This window comes from Hemicordylus capensis, chromosome 1 (assembly GCF_027244095.1).
Source record: "Hemicordylus capensis ecotype Gifberg chromosome 1, rHemCap1.1.pri, whole genome shotgun sequence".
Classification (NCBI taxonomy): Eukaryota; Metazoa; Chordata; class Lepidosauria; order Squamata; family Cordylidae; genus Hemicordylus; species Hemicordylus capensis.
Window position 1 is genome coordinate 292,845,787 of NC_069657.1, and position 19,955 is coordinate 292,865,741.

Below are 19,955 nucleotides of genomic sequence, written 5' to 3' on the forward strand. Positions count from 1 at the left end.
AATATTGTTCCAAACATTAGAAAAATAAGCAAGTAGATGTTCTTAGATTTTCAACTGTAGCAAACCTTGTTCATGCTTCAAAGTGGATGCTGTATCTCTTGACCTCAGATCCTCGGTATGGTTTTCTCACACAGCACAGAAGCCCGTTTGTCTACTCATCCCATTTCAGTGTGTTGAATAGGATATTTCATTCACTTACATGCTGATACTGGGGTAGCAGCTCATATTATAATGTCCTGATAATGCCATTGCCGTGAATGTTGTCAGATGCTAGCTACGCTGATATGGCAGTCAACATGCCTAACCTCAACAGTTTATTTGCTGGCAGGACATGGCTTAAGACTGGGCTGTTAGTTCTCTAGAATAGATAATTAAACCTTGATATGTCAACAACAATTTGTGTTTCACATTGTTCTCAGCAGGCCGCTTCAGAAAAACCTCTCCTCCTACGGTTTATTAGGATAGCCTTCACCTGCCTTGACAGCTGGGTGCTTAAAACCTGTCATCTCCTGTTATCGATAATCAGCATGCTGCAAGGTGAACGTGTGTGATTATATGCATAATTCTGCATACAGTTAACAGTGGCCTCCTGATCACTGCTACTAGAAGCCTACACTGGATCTGATTGGAAACCAATCTTCTGTTTCCTGCAGAAGAAGACATAATAACCCCATCTATTTCATGCTGTCACTGTAGGTAGAATCTGTTCCTGTATTAATAATTACTTTTTTTCCTCAAGCAAATAGTGGAACTTCTAACTTTATTCAAAATGATAAACAGCTGGTTTGATTCTAGAGGGTTGGGGGACATCTCTGAAATAACCACTGAACTGCACTGAATACAGTGGAGCCAGCGATTTGTGAGCTTCAACTATGCTACAACAGTGGCATGCCTAGGCAATTTTGGAGTCTAGACCTAAAGGCTTTTGGAGGCCCCACCCCACTATGCTTAAGGGCCACCCCACACCACCCACACCGCTGCTGCAAAATAAGCTGCAATGCACTACATTATTTCTTACACCAGAACATTTTGCAAGAACAATCTTGCCACTTAAATTAGCTGAATGCACATTTGACACCAGAATATTCTCAAGGAAAGCTGGAAACTATATATATTTCCCCAGAATAAATTATGAATAAGATATTTCCCATTTACCTGCATGATGGGCAGTCCTGCCTGCCACACTCCCCTCTTCCTCCCTTGCCCCCACTCATTCTGTGAAGCGTGCCAGCTCCAGCAAGGGGGGGGGCTCAGACTGTGAAGAAATTCCTGGGAAGGGGTGGTGGTGGGACCGGGGTGGGAAGAGGAATGGAAGAAACATGGAGGCAGTGGTAATTGGGAACCAGCCCTGAAGAGTGGGGAGGGAGGAATGTGCAGCTTCAGTCACAATGGGCATGGAATTGGACCAATGGTCTAACTTGGTATAAGGTAGCTTCCTAGGTTCCTGTGTAGTAGCTAGGAGGTTCGAATGAGAGCGGTGAGTCTTCAGTTACAAGTAAAACTGCTTGAGAGAGAGTTGGAGGCTTACAATCATGTGCATGTGTAAATAATGTGTAAATAATGTGCATTATTTAAAGGCAAGTCATAAGAACATAAGAACAGCCCTGCTGGATCAGGCCCAAGGCCCATCTAGTCCAGGATCCTGTTTCACACAGTGGCCCACCAGATGCCACTGGAAGCCTACAGGCAGGAGCTGAGGGCGTGCCCTCTCTCCTGCTGTTACTCCCCCGCAACTGGTACTCAGAGGTATCCTGCCTTTGAGGCTGAAGGTGGCCTATAGCCCTCTGACTAGTAGCTGTTAAATTCACAAGTCCTTGTGAATTTAGTAAGACTCCTGAATATACATTGCTAGGATGGGTGTGAAAGGCCACCATCCGCTTTCTCAGAAGTCAATTTTACTGGGGTTTAAGGTGAACTTGTACAAAATAGAAAGAAAACAGTCGTCACTCCCCGCTCCCACAGCTACCTTCTGCCAGGGGAATCTTATTCACTCATCCTCTCCAACAGTTCTCCACTTTGGTATTAAACAGGCAGTTGGCGGGGGGGGGCATGGGGAGGAAGTGAATCTCCTCACATCTCCATCCCTCAGAAATATGCACACATAGCTAGCGTGCCTACTTACTTTTGCTTCCTTCCACCAGTCAAGCCATCTGGCTGAGCCCTTCCTCCGGCTCCTGTCCAGCCCCCTGTGCCTTTGCTCAGAAGCAGCTGTCAAGGCAGACAGGCAGGTGAATGACATGGCTTGCTCTCAAGCCTCAGTGGCCCCAGAAGCCCCACTGCACACATGGTCAATTGTAAACACACACACCCCTCACCCGCCCCGTAAATGACTAGACGTCACACCAGATCAATCCTGGCAAAGTGCACCGATGGCTACAGTGAACAATAATAGGGTTAGGTTAAGTTGGAAGGATGGCATCCAGAGTAGAATGACATGATTATTCCATTGAAATTCTGTAGCATACACCCATAACTTGTTCCATTTTCAAACAAATAATATTAAAAGCATTTTCAAATAAATAATATTAATACTAAAATATTTAACGTCATTACAAAACCAAAAATATGTACGGTGCCTCCCTCCCCCTCCCCTCTCTCTATATACACACACCACACTGAGAGAGAGCCAGTTGCATAGTGGTTAGAGTTGTAGACAAGGAATGTAGAGATCTCGGTGCAACTCAGCCATGGATTCTACCCTCAGCATTAGCTACCTCACAGAATTTCTGTGAGGATAAAATTACACACCCCTGAGTTTTAGAAGAGGACAGAAAGTGACTAATAATAAGTTTTATCAGCTTATCTTGCTGAAAAACCTTGATACTGGTCATTTTAGCAAGACATTGACCCTTCTGGTTAAATTCTTGGACTTGTTCAGATTGCTCTGATATAGACTACAAGTGCACCTGAAGTATCTTTTTGATCCCTTTCCTATCAAGTTTTTGTTATTTGAGTGGGCATGGGTGTGTGGGCTAATAACCAGGGCTCCTTCCACTTCTTGTAGTGGATTTATGGCTTATCAGATTGTCCATATGCCAAAATGCCAGCCACAGCCATTGCATACATAAGGTGGAGTCATCTGAATACCTAGGATATCTTGGCGGCAGCAATGTTCTTAGAAAGGGCAGCCATGACATCAGCAGCTGGGGATAATGAGCCAATAGGTCAACAACAGACCTGGGATTGTGTTGACTACAGGCCTAGCTCCACATTAGAGATGCTTCTGAGATTTTCCTTAACCAAAATCTTCCACAGATTTTAGAGTAGTGAGTGACCCAGTCTTGTTTCTAAATTGCAGCAGGTTCATTAGGCATTTTCCATTCTTTCATTATTCCTGAATTTTGTACAAATACTATGCATGCAGGTCTTAGTTATTTTTTTGCCTGTTCCTAGTTCTGTTATCAGCATGTGTGGTTTTCAAACAAATAATAACACTGTGCAAGCAGTGTTACAACACTAAAAAAAACCACCCCAAACTTGATATTGTTTGTACACATGATTGCATCAAGATTCTTTTGAGTGGTAGTGTCCTACGTGCAGGAGAACTCTGGTGCATTGATAAAACTCCACAAAGATGCAAACTGGATATGATTATACATATGGCTGAATAAAGATGAATTTTACATTGGTTTTTAATGTGGGGGTTATGTGTATGAATATATATGCACGTCAGTAAGAGCCACACACAAAGCAATCATGATTCAACCATATTGCATTGCTTTTTTACATTGTTTTGTCAGTGTACAATGTGCATTGATAAATAGAAGAGTTACATCTTCTGCACATGCTCCAGTTTTAGAATTAGTGTCAGAAATTCTCCTAGTTTAACCATAATCCAGGAGGGAGAAAATTAAGGAATGGAATGGGGAGAATGGGAGTAGATCACAACTCCAAGTTTGCGGACAGGTGACAACAAACTGAATCATCCATTCAGTTTATATTAACAGTGGCTTTCAACAGGGCCTCTGTGATCAATCTAATATGTGGTTTAGCCAGAAAAGGGTTAATTCAGTGCAAGGCAGTCTGATTAATTATGAATTACCTAGAGATATGCCTCCTAGTTTCTAAAGTGAATTATTGTACATATTTCCTTAATTACACTTTTGCAAACACAGCCTAACTACATCCAGTGTTTACCTGAGAGACCCATATGAATGTCTTTTGAGTAAATATATACTTATTCCTTTGTCTAATTGCATATTTACCTGAGCAGCCCAGTAGCTCTGGATAAACTATCCTGGCCTCTTGAGTCTTAAAAAGAAAAGCTTAATTTTTATTTCTAAATTAAGGGAATTGCCTTTTTCCTCCTTTTTTTTTAAAAGGTCAAATAATTTACAAGGAGCAGAAAGGCTAGCTGGAAACTTCCAAAGCATACATGTAAAAATAATGACCCACGTTCTCCACAGCATTATAAGGGCAGCATTATATGGGCAGAGCAAGCACTCCACCCTTGCAGGGAGCCACCCTGTACACTAGCCCAGCACAGGAGAATCTGAAGTGATTTTTCTTCTTTTTCCCTCCCTGCCAAAGCCCTTTTTACTGCCAGAAATATTTCCCTGGCAGTTGTGGAGCTCTTAGAGACATACTTATGGCAAAGAAAGGGCTTTTGCAAGGAGAAGAGAAAAGCAGAAATAGCTACCTATCCCTGGGCAGCCTAATAGCCCTGTTCAGACAGTAAGTTGTATGGGCATACAGATGTCTGAATATATAGACATGATTTTGTGTGAATGACTGGACATGTACTCATTTCCTTTTTTGCAAATAAAAAACATAACCACTAACAAATTGATGTGGATTCTTACACAGAAACTATAAGTAGACTCTATAATTTTAATAAACAGGCTTTAGACTTTCTGATGTTAACTTAAACAATGTTTAGACTATCTGGTGTTAGCTTAGATTGAAAAGGAAGAACCAAACAGGGTTGTGAGCTGGCAGTGCCCAAAGGGCTTCAAGCTTGGGGCGTAGGAAAGGTTGGGGAGAAGCAGCTACCTTAAACTCTATGGAATGGCCTATGTTCGGCTCTTTAGGCAGGGATATATAGATAAAGGTGGGCAAAGGATTCTGGGTTTGGGCTGGTTCAGTTGTTTGCTATAACCAGGGAAGCCCTTAGGCAACCAGGGTCTTGGGGGAGGAAATAAAAAAAAAATTCCAGAGACAAGGGAAAGATGGGGTGCTCCATCTCCTGACATACTTGCTGGATGAACAGAATGTTTTGGAGTCATGGACCTAGGATCAGGTCTGGGAAGCGACTTTTTGATGGGCCAGTGAAGCCCCCTTTTATAGGACAAAATCGTATGTGTGAAGAATTCAAAAGGGTACTTATTCATTTACTAGCTGAACAACAGATGAAGATTACTGGAAGAGGATATGTAAATGTGCCAGCCTTGTGATGAGCTTATTCTGCTGGGACATTCACCCAGTAGGATTGGAAGGGGGCCCTTCTGTGTACCTAAGACTGAGAAATCCCAAGAGATCTGGATTAGTAAGCCTTTAATGGACTTTTGGAAGAAGGCAGGAAGGGATGCATTTAAAATGTGTTACTTAGCAAATAGAAACAGGCTGTGGGGATTCTAATCCATCTGTCTCAGGAGGTTTTGGGAGATTTTGATATGAAAAGTCGATTTCATGGTATCAGGATCATGCAGCATGACCCTTAAGCAGTGCTAGGCCTGTGACCAGATTCTTTGCATATATGACTTTCCCCACTTCTCCCTTGCCCACACATATACACATCTCTCCTGCTCCTCCATTCCAGGCACCGTGTAAAGGGGGTTTCCAAAAGAGCGACTTCCTGTAATATAATGATGTAGTTGTTTCCCTGCCATCGAGGTTGTTCACATGTGCAGCTTGGCCCAGGCTAGGGTTGGTGAGTTCCTGCCTTTACCACAGCATGCCCAGCAGCAGCCATGAGGCCATGTGAAAGACCTCATCCAGGGTTGTAGATATAATTGAGCGGATGGGTTCAAAGAACCCGGGGGCCCCAGATCCTGAGCCCCCCCCCAGCTCCACCCCTCCCCTTCTTCATTATCCAAGGGACCACCAGGGAGAGGGGTGAACACAGGCCCCCTCTCCCCTAGCTACACCCCTGACCTCATCATCGTCTTGCCAGAAGCACTGGGGTGATTACTTTGCATATTGCCATGCCCACATACATGGGTGATTTGGATCCTTAATGCAACAGCCTGCCAGCTTGATTATCATGCACCAGCTACTATGCTACAAAGGCCTATTCAACCCAGCATAGTAGCCGGAGATATCTGCCTTGTGTTTTTGACACCATGCACCCTTTTGTGTGCATCACTTCTAATTCTTTTTTGCTGTGCAGACCACTATGAGAACTTTTGTTGTTGAAAAGTGGCATACACATGTTCTTAAGAATCAGCATAATATATTCTGCAATAGCCCTGTCCTCCGCTGCTTTGAAAGACAAGAGTGCGATGGCTCTTTGGTTAAAAATATACTACGAAAAATAAATACTGTCCAGTAGTGTTGTCAAAACATGTTTCAGGAGTTGCACTGTGTAAAATGATGGGCTATGTTCAGTGTGGTGTTTTAGCATACATGAACTGCATTCACCACATGTGTCTAGAGACAAGACACAGGCACACAAACATCAAGAGACCCCGATGAGGGAGCTGAACCACACACACACACACACACACACACACACACACACACACACACGTAACAAAGCATCCCTGAAAAGCAAAGATAGGTACAACAGTCAGGAACAGAAAATAGGGACTACCTCTAGTAACAAGAAAAAGAAGTTAATATATGCATAAGATGCAATTATGTCTGTATTAACCTGTTCTTAAGCTACATTTCTTTCAAAAATAGTCTGTCTTGCCCACTGTAGGTAGGCTAGCATCTCACAATCCCACCACAATTTTATCTGCTTCTTCCAGGTGATGTACCACTGTTTAGCAAGTAGCAATGAACTGTCTATAGCAGGGACAGTATTTGGCTGTATGAATGAGTAGGGGAAAGATCAAAATATAGATTCTGAATGACATGGCTGACATGAAAGGGAGTAAATCCGTGAGAAAGAAAATGTTTTGAAATTTATGAATTTAAGAAGCTTCACTGAGTATGACTTTAGTTCACAGTAGTGACTTTTTTTAACTAGATGTTATTCCTGTTTGTTTCCAGAAAAGAAACACATTTATTACTTATAGCTGAAGCAATGAATGCCTCCCCCTGCATCAACTGTATCATTATGGATGAATAAATTCTAATCACTTCCACTCTATACCTATGCAGTGTCATCAAAGGCAATGGGCTTGCGCGGGTGCCAGAGAGAATATTCTTGTAATAAATGTTGTAGTATTTATTACAAGTGATGACTCATGGGAAGAAGACACCAAAGGCCTGACTTTCAGGCCACAGACAAGATTTTTCAGATTACAAGAGAGAGAAATTCACTGCTTATTAACTGAATCACTTAGTATTAGGTGCATTGACTGACATCCTGAGATCCAACAAAGTGTGCATACTTTGAGCCCCTGCATGACGAGCACACAACACTAGCTTCCATGCTACACCCCACTTCTTCTAGCATGCGTGCTATAGCAGAAGAGGTCTAAGAGTTTGGAGTGCTCTAGAATCAGTTTGTAAGACCCTCGGAAAGGTGTTTCCAATCTTACAAAGTAGTTCTGGAGTGCAGGGAGTGCCTACTTTTGCAACAGTGTGCACTAGGCAGCCCAGGGAGTAGCATGGAGTATCTGTAGGGGCTCACAGCACACAATACAGTATTATTTATTTGGGATGTCAGCCACTGAAGCCCACTAAACTGAATGGACTTGTGTGAGCCTAACCGTCTACTGGATTATAGCCACTAAACTGTGAAAAGCTACTAACAAGATTTTGAACAGGGTCTGTAAAAAATGAACAATTAATATATATTTTAAAATATATTCCATCCATACACATGTTTATTATTATTGTGGAGAGAGCTTGCATTGCAATATCAAAATTAAAACGATGAACGCGTGATAATCTACATACATACCTTCCTAAATCATCTACTGTAATGATGTTGGAGTGCTGTTTTTATTTACATAGTATATGTATAAACATGAGCTGTTTGTTTATACAATATATTATATGTGCACATCTGATCCCATTATCAGAACAATACTGAACTGGTGAATGGGATACTTGTTTCAGAAGCTCCTTTGCCTCTATTTTTACAAAGTGAACCGGGTATTTATAGAATTCAGTGTGGCTTTCTTAAAAGTCACTAACATTCTATATTTTTAAAATTGAAATGCAATTATCTGAAATTTACTTTCAAGAACACTGAAGTGTATTTAAATTGCAACAAACATAAATTACACTTAATTGATACAAAAACAGAGAGGACTGAAGTGCCAGCAGAGAAACTGAAAGCATATGAAAGCACTGTGAAATGTTAATCTATAGCACCTTGTGACGTGGAAATTCGTACTGGCACAAGCTGTGTGATCATGACAGAGATGCAGGACACTAATCACCATGAGGACATTAGCAGAAACTCCAAAGGTCAACACTGATCTATTCTGAAGGTTCCTGTAACAGACTAGGATGATGTGTCATCCAAGGAAGAATATTGTACAAATATCTGAGGGAATCTAGAGAGCTGTATATCTGAGTTAAACCTATTTGGTGCAGTCCAACTAGGGCTATTAGCATATGATTTCAGTGACCGCTTCTTAGCTGAAGGACACACAAAATGGCTGGTATGCACACATTACTCTAGGCCAGAAGTTCACAACCTGGGTTCCTCCAAATGTTGCTGAACTACAACTCTCATCATCCCCAGCCACAATAAATTGTAGCTAGCCATGATGGGAATAGTAGATCAACAACATATGGAGGAACCAAGGTTGGGAACCATTGCTCTAGGCTAAGAAACGAGGACTCTGTGCAATTTTAGCTTCAACAGCACTAATGACTGATCTCTATGGAATCCAGACCTCTGCTCCCCCCTTTGAATACATGGACCATTGTTCTTAAAAAATTAATGGGAGCTGTGTACACCTAGTGTGCTAACTCTTGGACTGTGCTTTTCAGTCCTGGGAATGTACGTATGTAGAGAAGTCCATTGCTGCCAGTGAATAAATCTGGATCAATGTAATTATTTTGTTTTAGCTGATGCGTACAGATCCTGAAATAGACACCCTTTCTCTTTGCTCAGACTTCTAGTTGTTTACCCCCTACCCCTCCCAGTACTAATTTAAACCCAACTTGTATATAAGGCAAAATAACTTGCCTTACAGTCTGGAGATGTGAAAGCAGCATGCTGGTAGGACAATTGCACAGTAGTAAACCAATAGATCCCCTGAAGGAACTGACAGTGAGGGGCAGGGGTTGATTTTTCTGAGTCACTGAGCTTGTTCAGAATGTTAATTATAAAAGAGGTTTTCTGACTTTTAATTGTGCAAGTATCCAACGTTCCATTCTCCATGCACCTGAAATTTGATTTGAGTTTTTATTTGTTTATTTAGCACATTTATATGCTGTTGTAACCAATGTCCCAGAGCAGCTCACAGCCAAGTTAAAACATTCATAAATTTAAAATCCAACAAAAACAATTTAAAATCAAGTAAAATGTAGCTAAAAGCCTGGCTGAACAGGTGTGTCCTCAGTGTTTTTTTCTAAAGCCATTGGAGTTTTTCTATTGGTAAAGCATAGCAAAAGAGCAAAATCAAAATCAGGATATTTTGCCTCAAGCAACATCTTTAGTTTGTTTCGGATGTCTCCAATCCCTGACATCTTGTCAGAATCTGTCCTGACTGAGAGCCTGAGTGAAGTTACTCCAAAGGAGAAAGGGGGGGGGGGTATGCCAAGGGAAGAATAGGGATGTGCACAAAACTGGAACACCTGGTTTGGCTCGAATTGAACTGGACTCGAGCCAAACCCAACTTGGGTCTAATCTGGTTTTGTCCACAGTGAGCTGGGCCAAATTGGTTCGGGCCTGGATCAAGGCAGGCGTGGATCAAATATTTTTAACTTACAGCCTTGGTGGCCCCAGGGGGGTCCTGCTGTAGCCAGAGGAGATCGTTTAAAAATATTTTATACTCAGAAAGCTTGGTCATTTAAAAATATTTTATACTCAGTTTTTTGTAAACAATTTTATACAAACATATGTCCTAATATATCAGATATTACAATGAGACTAAATGGTGTGTTGATAGAATGAATCAGTTATATTTTAAACTATACTTGGTAAAGAATATTCAGAAGTGTGATTTTTATTTTTAATTCATTTGCGGCAGGGGAAAATTGTTAAGAAAATATATCTGTCATTAAGAAGTTCTCACCTGTCAAAATTTTGGCAGTCAAGAAAAAATTGATTTTGTATTCCTACAGGACACAAAGTTGTTTCTGTGTTGTACCTCTGCAAGCTTTATTTGCAAATCTAAAAGGTTATCCTTCACCTGCAAACACTATTTGCAAACCAATAGGAGACTGATTAGCAGCTATTAGCACCAGTGCATGGCTGGCGCAATTCTCTAACCCTTTACAACTCATTCCTCACTCACTCCTGTAGCACTTTTCTGCTAAATTCATTCTAAATTCTACCATCACCAATTCATAAGGGACTATACAAATTGCTCTCAAAAATCCTGTTCATTAATGTCCTATTCATTAAAGCTAACAACTACATGGATGCAGATGTGGCTGTGAAAATTCTAGACATAGTAAGTCCATTCATACATTATGTTAAACGAACTTAACCTGCACAGAGCATCTGCACACTAGTACTTGATTGCTCCCCTCACCCCCTGCCACAGCCCCTCTCACCTCAGAGATCTTTCCATCCTCACCTAAGCCGTACTCCTGCTCCTCCTACTCAATCCAGTTGCTTACATGTGCCTCACCCCACTTGGACACTCCTCCATCCCTTTATTCCACCCCTCTTGGTCATGGTTGCGGCGTTGCTGGCGCCTATCATCCAAGCTGCAGCCCCCTATCCCTAGAGACCTCCCCACCCTCACCCAAGCCCTGCTACTCCCCACAAGAGCAGCAGCAGCAACAGCAGTTGACCAGGTCCTTCCTCACTGCTGCTATGGCCGCTTGATCCCCTCAGGCCGCTGACAGGCCCAGGCCATCCCTCGCCTGCCTCCCCCCCTCCACTAATGGCCTTGGTAGCCCCAAACAGCAGCAGTAGTTGACTGGTGCCAATGGTCCCTTCCTTGCTGCCAATAGGCGCCACGATGGCCACTCATTCCCCTCAGGCCACTGACAGGCTCAGGCCCATCCCTTGCCCTCTGTTCTCTTTTCCTCTCCTCCACTTGCTCTTCCCTTCTGTCTTTCTTCCCCTTCCTTCTTTTGTTTCTTTCTCTCTCAATCTCCCTCCCTTCCTGAGTCAACAGATCTTGTTCATCTTTTTCCCTCATCTAATTCACACAACGGCAGCCTCCTTCTCCTGAAGGGGCTCTTTCCTCCCTCACAACCCCTCTCTTCATAGACCCCTGCCTGCTATCCTTGTATATATACATAGATTCCTCTCTTCTACAATAAAGAACATCCTCTGACGAGTAACAGTTGCATTCCAACTGACCTTAACCAACACAGGCTCCTCCTGCCTATCTGTATGTGGAATCCCCACTGCCCAATAACCACAGTGCCACAGGCAACTCCTCCCTATCTTCATATGGAACCTCCACTGCCCAATCACCATGGTGCTTCTGCTCTCACAGGCTCCTCCTCCCTATCTTCATATGGAACCTCCACAGCCCAATCACCATGGTGCTTCTGTTAGCAAACTCTTGCAAGAGCTGCCATGCATGGGATTAGTGACGGGTACTTCTAAGAGAAATAGATAGATAGATAGATAGATAGATAGATAGATAGATAGATAGATAGATAGATAGATACTCATACGATGAGTGTACAGTGTTCAACACTGTATACATAAAGACAAGATAAAACCATCAACCAGCCATAACGGTAGGAAGAGGAGAAAAAGGAAAATAAAATTGAAGGCGAGCTCATGAGAAAAGCTGTAGTCAGAGCCATCTTAATTTCTCCCAGATCTCTATACAGTCACAGTCATTCACATGTTATGCTGAACACAGGTACAGAAGTACACTTCCTATCTGTACCATACATTTGAAGGCCCTGTATCCAGGTTTACTTTTAAAATTAATGCAGGTACAGTCATTCACACAAACACATGTATGAGTGTACAGATGTCTGCACATGCATACAGCATAATTTCTAAATTGGGCTGCTGAGATTAATTTTAAAAAAGATTCATACTACAGGAGTAAGTGAAGGATCAAGGGTAGGTGGTTAGAGAATTGCACCAGTCATGCACTGGTGCTAATAGCTGCTAATAAGCCTTCTATTGAGTTGGCAGGTGAAGGATAACCTTTTAGATTTGCAAATGAAGCTTGTGTAGGTACAGCACAGAAGCAACTTTGGGCCCTGAAGGAATATGAATTCGATTTTTATCTGACTCTCAAAAATCTGAGAGATAAGAATGACTTCATGCTCAGTCCTGTTTTGACCGATAACTGTTTTCTGTATGTGCTGTTGTTGTTAAGGTACTCAAATAACTTCATAAAATCTCTAAAATGCTAGTACTGATAAGGCAATATTTAGGGGGGGGGTGGATGCTGTGAGAAGTCATCGTTATCACTGATAGGCAAGATGAATAACTCCTAAATAACTCCTAACAATCCATTGTGTTGGCTATTTAAAAAATAATAAAAATTCAAGAACCACTTGCTCTTTTATAGACAACAGGCCACAACGTCTTAATTATTTCTTTCACCAATTATTTTTCAAGGGTGGCTGTTTTTTCATTTTCTTCCCCTGAATGAGCATGATGTGTGTGGGGCAGGGTAGGGGGACCTTTCTGGTAGTGACAGTATTGGGATTTTCCAGAGAATATTAAACTCAATAGAAATTTCTCAGAATTTTCCATCTCCTATTCTCCTGAGATGTTTTAGAGAATATTCTGGGAGAATATTCCTCTCAAGTCCATTTTAAACCGATATTGTCAGAATGAATTGGAAAACTGAAACAATTGTTTCTTTTCACTTTTGGGTCCTGAACCACAGATAAATCAATAGAAAGATTTCCATGGAATTTGGTAAAGTTAAACAGTGCTTTAGAAATCAATTGTTTTATTATGTGTTTTTGATTTTAATATCAACTGCCCTGGGCCACTTTAGGAAGGGTGATATATAAATTGAATGAATAAACAAACAACACACTGTTCAATCTACAACTTCCAATTTTCTGACTCTAGGAGAGTATCAGTATCAGTGTTGACGGAAATAAATGTTTTCAAGATATTGATTAAATTCCAGACTGCAACATAGTACTTAAAACATTTTGATTTAAACTAGTTGCTTTTTTTGGTGGCTTATCTTCACTGGAAATTGTCTATAATATGCCTTTCACTGAAGAACAAATCCTGCAGACTCTGGTGTAATAGGTATTCATCAAAAACTCTTAGTTTTCATAAAGCTAGTTGAGCTAAACTGATTTAAACTAAAGCTGGCTCCATTTTTTTAAAGAAAAGTTAAATTGAAAACAAATTTCAATTTCCCATGTAGAAAAATATGAACATTTTCAATCGTAGCAAAATGAGTTGCTATAAGAAAAGTGATTCCCCCACCACCACACACAGACACTGGTGATTCTTCAGTACTCCTGCCTACATGAAGCACAAAACAGGGTGTTGACAGTTTTTGGTTTGTGAATTAATGAAATACCGTGTTAAGATAGTGACCCATCATTGGCAGGGCATGGTTTGAGAAACTAGATGATTTCAGGTAAGTATTTGAATGATTTTAATTCAATTTAGGTAACTAAAGGGTGGAGGATAAATGAGTCTGCATCTGAAGCAGACATCCAAGCTTGTAAAACAATGATAGGCCTCATAGGAATTGTAGTATTTTCAGGAGCTGCTACTCAAATTTAATTAATCCTTGAAAAATGCCTATGTAGTTCTTCCCTGAAAGTCTTAAAGAAATGTGATCCTAAAACTTTCAGAACTTTAGCTGTCTCATTGCCAAAATGCTATTATAACGTATATACAATTAGAGTTAGGGATACAGTAGTATTCCTAAATAAATAAACATACATCTCCCTGTGATTCATGCTTATACTGTCAAAATTTATTCTACCTGCCAACCCCACAGCATCATGAAATGTTGCCTTATATATTAGGCAATTGTGAGGGCAGAGGTGGGTCCCCTGTCATGTGCCTTGGAGGTTATCACCAACATTCACCCATCCAGGAGGTTCACATGCTGTTTACATTGCCTGGTTGGCAACATTCAAGATATGCTGTTGGCTGGGCTGGGCTGGGCTGGCCTTCTCGATGCTGCCTAACAGATATTGTAAAGCTCGGTATTGCTGTGAGCAGATTTTCAGGGTCCTTGCCCACATCACACCAAAAGGAAGTATGGAAGCTAGACTCAAAGTTGCAGCTCATCCAATACTTAAAATGTATTCATTAATATCTGATGCTTCTCCTTCCTCCTGATGCTTATGCCACGCTCATGCATATATTTGCTTGGAAATAAATTCTACTGATGACAGTGTAACTTCTTTCAAATAAAATATTATTAGGATTATAGCCTAAGAGCTAGTTCAGATGTTATACTGAAATGTAAAAATGTGGCTGGATTTTCTTCTTCTCCTGCTTCTTTTCTAAAGTGTGACATGAGCCCACAAATCTCACCCATGCCATATGACCTGAAGAACTCATTGGGTATGAACCAGCCCTTATTAAAATGTGTCTCTAATCTTTTGTGCTATGGTTCTACAATTATTTTCTTGTCCTGTTTGTCCAGTTTGAAAAATTTACTTGATCATCGATGCAAGGTGTATGTGGATGTGGTTTCAATATGGATAATTAATACATGCAAAGGTAATTAGGTGGATTCCCCCTCCCCCCCTAAATATGAGCAAAGCTTATATCAAATTATATTTATGTATTAATCTATCTAAAAGCAAGATTGGCTAGAAGATATCTCACAAGTATAATATTTCAGACCTTACTCAGTCATCATAAGATCAGGATATTTAATTTGAATGGAATTAAATTACTCATGCTTTCCTGAGCAGCAGTCAGTAAGGAACGCATGCGTCCTTGTATAGCAGAAGTTAGAAATCACATGCAAATTTCTCAAATTTCAGTTCAAAGTTACTACCTATTCCTGTCTCCTATATGCTAATAGTCACCTGGGTGAAGCAGAAAAAACAAACATTTATGCAATATGTCATCCAGGAAATGGATTGTGTATGAATGAATCCATATTCAGACTCTGTCAATACATTATCTGGATGGCATATTGCTGCCATATTGTTGCTCTCACATCGCTCCCAGTAATGCAATAAACCAATCCACTTTATCTGGGTGGATTGCATGGTAGTGTAACATGTTCCTGCTAGTGACGCCTATGCCACGAAGAGGTATGACACTAACTAGGGGTGTGCACAGAACCTGCTGGTCCAGTCCAGTCTGAGTCCAAAATGGACCTGGACCAGACTGGGCCAGTTCAGTCCTGAACCCCCTCAAACCCCACCAGTTTGGTTTGATCGGGAGGGGGGGGGTTGTGAACATTTTTTAATAAAAAATTTTTTTTTATAAAAAAATTTAAACTTACCCTCTCCAGGAGGGTTCTCTGAGGTCCACTGAGGTTCCCCCTCCCCCTGCTGGCCTTCCATCATTCCAAAACTATGACCCAGGTCACACAGAGACCCATTGTGGCGGCCTCCAAAATGACATGAATGGGCTGAAGAATGGCTGGATGGGCCGGTTTTGGGAAGATGGAAGGCCAGGGGGAAGGGGGAACCTCCACGGATCATCACCACCACCTTGGAGAACCTCCCCAGAGGGGATAAGTTTAAATTTAAAACACACACACACATTCACAAATCCCCCAAACAGGCCAGTGGGGGGTGGTCTGGTCTGGGGTCAAACCAAAACAAGGAGGGTTGGACTCAACCCCAAGGCTTCAGGCTGAACCAATTAAACTTTGAACTGGTTTGGTACCAAACCTGTTCGCACATCCCTAACACTAACACATGCAATTAAGCCTGTGCACCACCAAAAATACTGGCCCATTCCGATCAAATTGTGGGGGAAATAAATAATTGGAACCTGGATTGGGTTGGAAAGGACCCAGTATTTTACCGATAATCCCTGCTGCTGCCTTCTATCCCCACGCTTCCTGCATATTTCTACAAAAGTGAGAGCCATATGTGGCTCTTCCCTTTAAAAAAAATGCACTTTTTCTCTGCAGACCCCTGCTTTGTAAACAGAAAGGCCTTTAAGGATCTTTCTCTGCCTTGAGCAAGGAGCTTCCAGGCAGCACTGAAACAAAGTGTTGACTGGGGAGAATCAGGAGTGCGGGTAAGTGGCCCCACTCCCAATTCTGGCCACACTCCCTGTGTCTGCCATTGATGCAGGGGACATGGCCACTACCACAAAAAGAGGCTGCTCCGCCTTCTGATCCTCCCCAGTCACTGCTTTGTTCCAGTACTGACTAGCTGGGGTTTGCTTTCTCTGTCTTACTAGGAGCAAAGCAGGGACAGAAGCCCCTAGCCAGTCAGCAGTGGAACGAAGCACTGGATGGGAGAGAGGCACATTTTGAACTCCAACCCGTGATTGCTTCATTTGCTAATTGGATTTGGGTGCGAGAGTGCCCTGTGGGATGGGTGAGGAGGTGCCTTAGCAGCCCCCCAGACTCTGGCAGCCTAGGAATGGTCATCCTCCCTTGCTCCATTGTCCCTACAACCCAGCTTCATGTATTCATATGATGTTTCCTATGGCATTCCTCTCTCTCTTTCTTTTAGACCACTAATCACCGCCAGGAAAGCCCTGGGACTGAATTTACTGTAAGCGGAACCACAGCAAGGAAAAAAAGATGGAGAAAAATGGTCTGAAGTTCAGCTGTTCATGGTGAGCATTGTTTAGTGCATCAGAGATTGGCCTGTCTGGATCACTAGCACAAACACTCATCCAGGATTTATGTTCTCATTGAGCACAGATGTATATAAAATTCATCTTTACATGCAGTTGTTCACTGAATGCTCAATATAAAACTACTTTGTTTAGCGATATATTTGAGTTCTGCAGTATGTTTAATCCAAATACAAATGAAATTGTGCTCAAAATTACAAGAAAAACCCCATTTATAAGCAAATAATGTAAAACACAAGTCATTAATTTTTGGCTGCTTAGAGTCAAATATTTTTTGGATTAGACAGGGGTATAAATAAATAAGCATGTACTAGTAATGACCAGGAATGAATGAATCCTGGCCAAAACCTTTAGAACCTATCAATATAAATGTATATATTCACTTTGATTCAGACCCTCCTGTGCTTTGAAATACACAAATAGAACTACTGCACCTGTGAGCTTCCTATTCACTTTGTAGTATGGATTGAGAGGAATTTAGGACACATGAGACACTGGGACATATGACAAAAAAAGTATGCCCGAATATTCCCCCCTTCCACATAGTTGTATTCCTATTTCCTATTCATTAGAACAAATGAAAATGGAAGAATTACAGGCATTCGTCACTTCCTACTGAGATTTCTCTGTATAATCACTATGCTTTTTAATAGAATGGTCCACTGAACTGATCTAAATATATTACATTAGGGCCCACAATAACCTGTTAAAGGATGTCCAAGTTGCTAGCTGCTATGAGCCAGCACACAAGAATACAAAACCTCATTCAGAACCGCCCTGAAGGTGTCAAAAGTACTGTAGTTTTATATTCTACCAAATGCCATAGAAATGTTAGACCAAGGTTCAGCAGGCTGCAAGACTTGAATTTCCTCCTGCATTTCTTTCAGAGGAAGCCATTAATAACTCCCACCTATAGTGCTACATCTTTGATATCATATCCTGTTATGTTTTTCATTGGCAATTGATGGCACAAGCAGAAAGTGCATCAAATAATCCTATTTTGAATACAGGAATCATGAATGATTACAAGGTAGAACAAGAGAGACAATAGTCCTTGTGGTTGTATTCAGCTCTTTTCCTGTTGTCAGTACAAAGAATGTACAAGAACCTCTACAAATTATACCTTCACCCCCCACCTCCCCCCCCCAATACAGTACATGCTCATTCACAATGGTATTTTTGTACCAGTTTGAAATAGCTGGAAGGTTTGCCCTTCACATAGCACACTTGATTTACTTATTTGGAGTAATATAAATGGCATGATGATTAAATCCACCGTTTCTCTCCTTTGTGAGCTCCATTTAATTATGGCTCATCTGCTTTACAGCAGCCCCGCCAGGCAAAAAGGGCATGTTCAGCAAGCTGTTTCTAGGCAATGCTCATATTGGGTATATTAGGGAATTTGGGCAGCTTGATCTGATGATAGATTGCCCTTCTTCCCTACCACCTGGGCTACCGCTGAGAACATTCATTAGTAACTTTTGGCTTATTAGCACTTATCGGTATCATCAAACAAAGCTAATTATCAGTACAAACCTCCATTGAAGACCCTTTCTCCACTACATTGTCATTTCTCCTGTTCAGCCTAAAACTAGCTGATTAAGTTCTGTTAAATGAGCTTGCACATCTTCTCACTTCCATCTTCCTCTTTATCCATATTTAGATTGAAAGTCCCCTGGGGCAGTGGCAGAGGGGGAAGGCTGCCTTTCTCATCTTATTTATGTATTTATTTATTACATTATTCTGTAATAATAATGCTACTCCATCAAGCGCATTGACAGTGCATTGATGATGCTGTATAAAAAAGAAGACAAAAGAGTACATGTGTAAAACATGTGGATTACCATCATGAACAGATGACTGTGAATCAGAAAATTTTACATCTGTGATTCTCTGATTCTAAGCTGCTGGTGATACAGATGTCTATGTATGCCATTAATCTAATGTAATGGTCTTATTTCTTAAAATTAAAAATCTGCCTGGTGCTAAGAACATCATGTATATCTATAGTTTGGCTTCTCTTCATGTCTGACAAATCTGTTCTGATGTCTAGTAAGCTCCACATCTTTTGACTGTAGACAAATATCTTAGGCTGCATGGCACTGGAGAAAACTTTGTAATGGCTTTGTAATGTGGCTTTGAATATTAAAAAAATTAGAAGAATGTAACGTTCTGCTGATAAGCTACTCAGGAAAAAAAAGTTGTGGTTTGCAGACTAAAATATTGTAACATACACTACCAAGATGGCAATTGCCAAACCAAGGGCTTTAAAAATGGGCTGCAGATATATAATACTAATTAGATATTTATTCTAAACATCCAAGGCTCTAATTTCTATGCATTGAGGGTCATTTTACACATCATACAGAGGCAAGTCAGAGGTTGCCATCGAGTGTACCCTGACCAGGGAGCTGCAACTAAGTACATTGCCCTGTCTAGTATATTTGTATAAACCAGGGGTGTAGACACTCTTGAACAAGGGAGGATGATTTGTATAAATCAGGGGTGTAGAGACTCTTGAACAAGGGAGGATGATCATCCCCTGGAGCATGTAGTCCTGCCGGCAGCTCTATCACCTCCTGTGATTGCCTGGCACATGCCCCAAATGCATGCACCCCATAATCCAAGCCACACCCTCTGCATCAGATGCAGGGGGTGTGGCCAGTCAGCCCCTACAGAGCTTCCCTAGTCAGTGCTTTGTTGAATCACTGACTGGGAATTCCTTTCCCTGACTCCCTGAGCTTTTGACTTTACAGTGGTCAGAATCAGCAGCAAATCAAACCAAATGCAAGGGAAAGCTGTGGTATGGCCTTGTTCTAAAGTAAGAGTCAAACCCAATGTGAAACCCGCATCAAACCCAAGTCAGACCCGAACTTCAGTAGCTGTAGGATCAAGACCACAGTCGATAGGAAGGAATTATTCCCTCTGTGCTGCAGTTCCAGTGAAAATCCCCACCTCTGCCTAAAGAAGGAAGCTCCCATGCATGCCAATGAAAACTTCATTCCTGCGATTAATA

The 19,955-nt window shown here is 41.4% G+C and overlaps 1 protein-coding gene and 1 long non-coding RNA gene across 3 annotated transcripts in view; one reads left to right on the plus strand and one right to left on the minus strand.

The window, feature by feature from the left end:
* The window catches only part of CSMD1 (CUB and Sushi multiple domains 1), a 1,678,033-nt gene that overhangs the window by 1,071,132 nt on the left and 586,946 nt on the right, over positions 1 to 19,955 (minus strand). The gene's annotated exons all lie outside the window — the stretch shown is intronic.
* LOC128340719 (uncharacterized) overlaps positions 1 to 19,955 on the plus strand; it is a 54,473-nt gene that overhangs the window by 33,255 nt on the left and 1,263 nt on the right. The window contains exon 3 of the long non-coding RNA XR_008313918.1: positions 16,813 to 16,918. This is a non-coding gene — a long non-coding RNA (uncharacterized LOC128340719). The remainder of the gene's footprint in view (positions 1 to 16,812; positions 16,919 to 19,955) is intronic.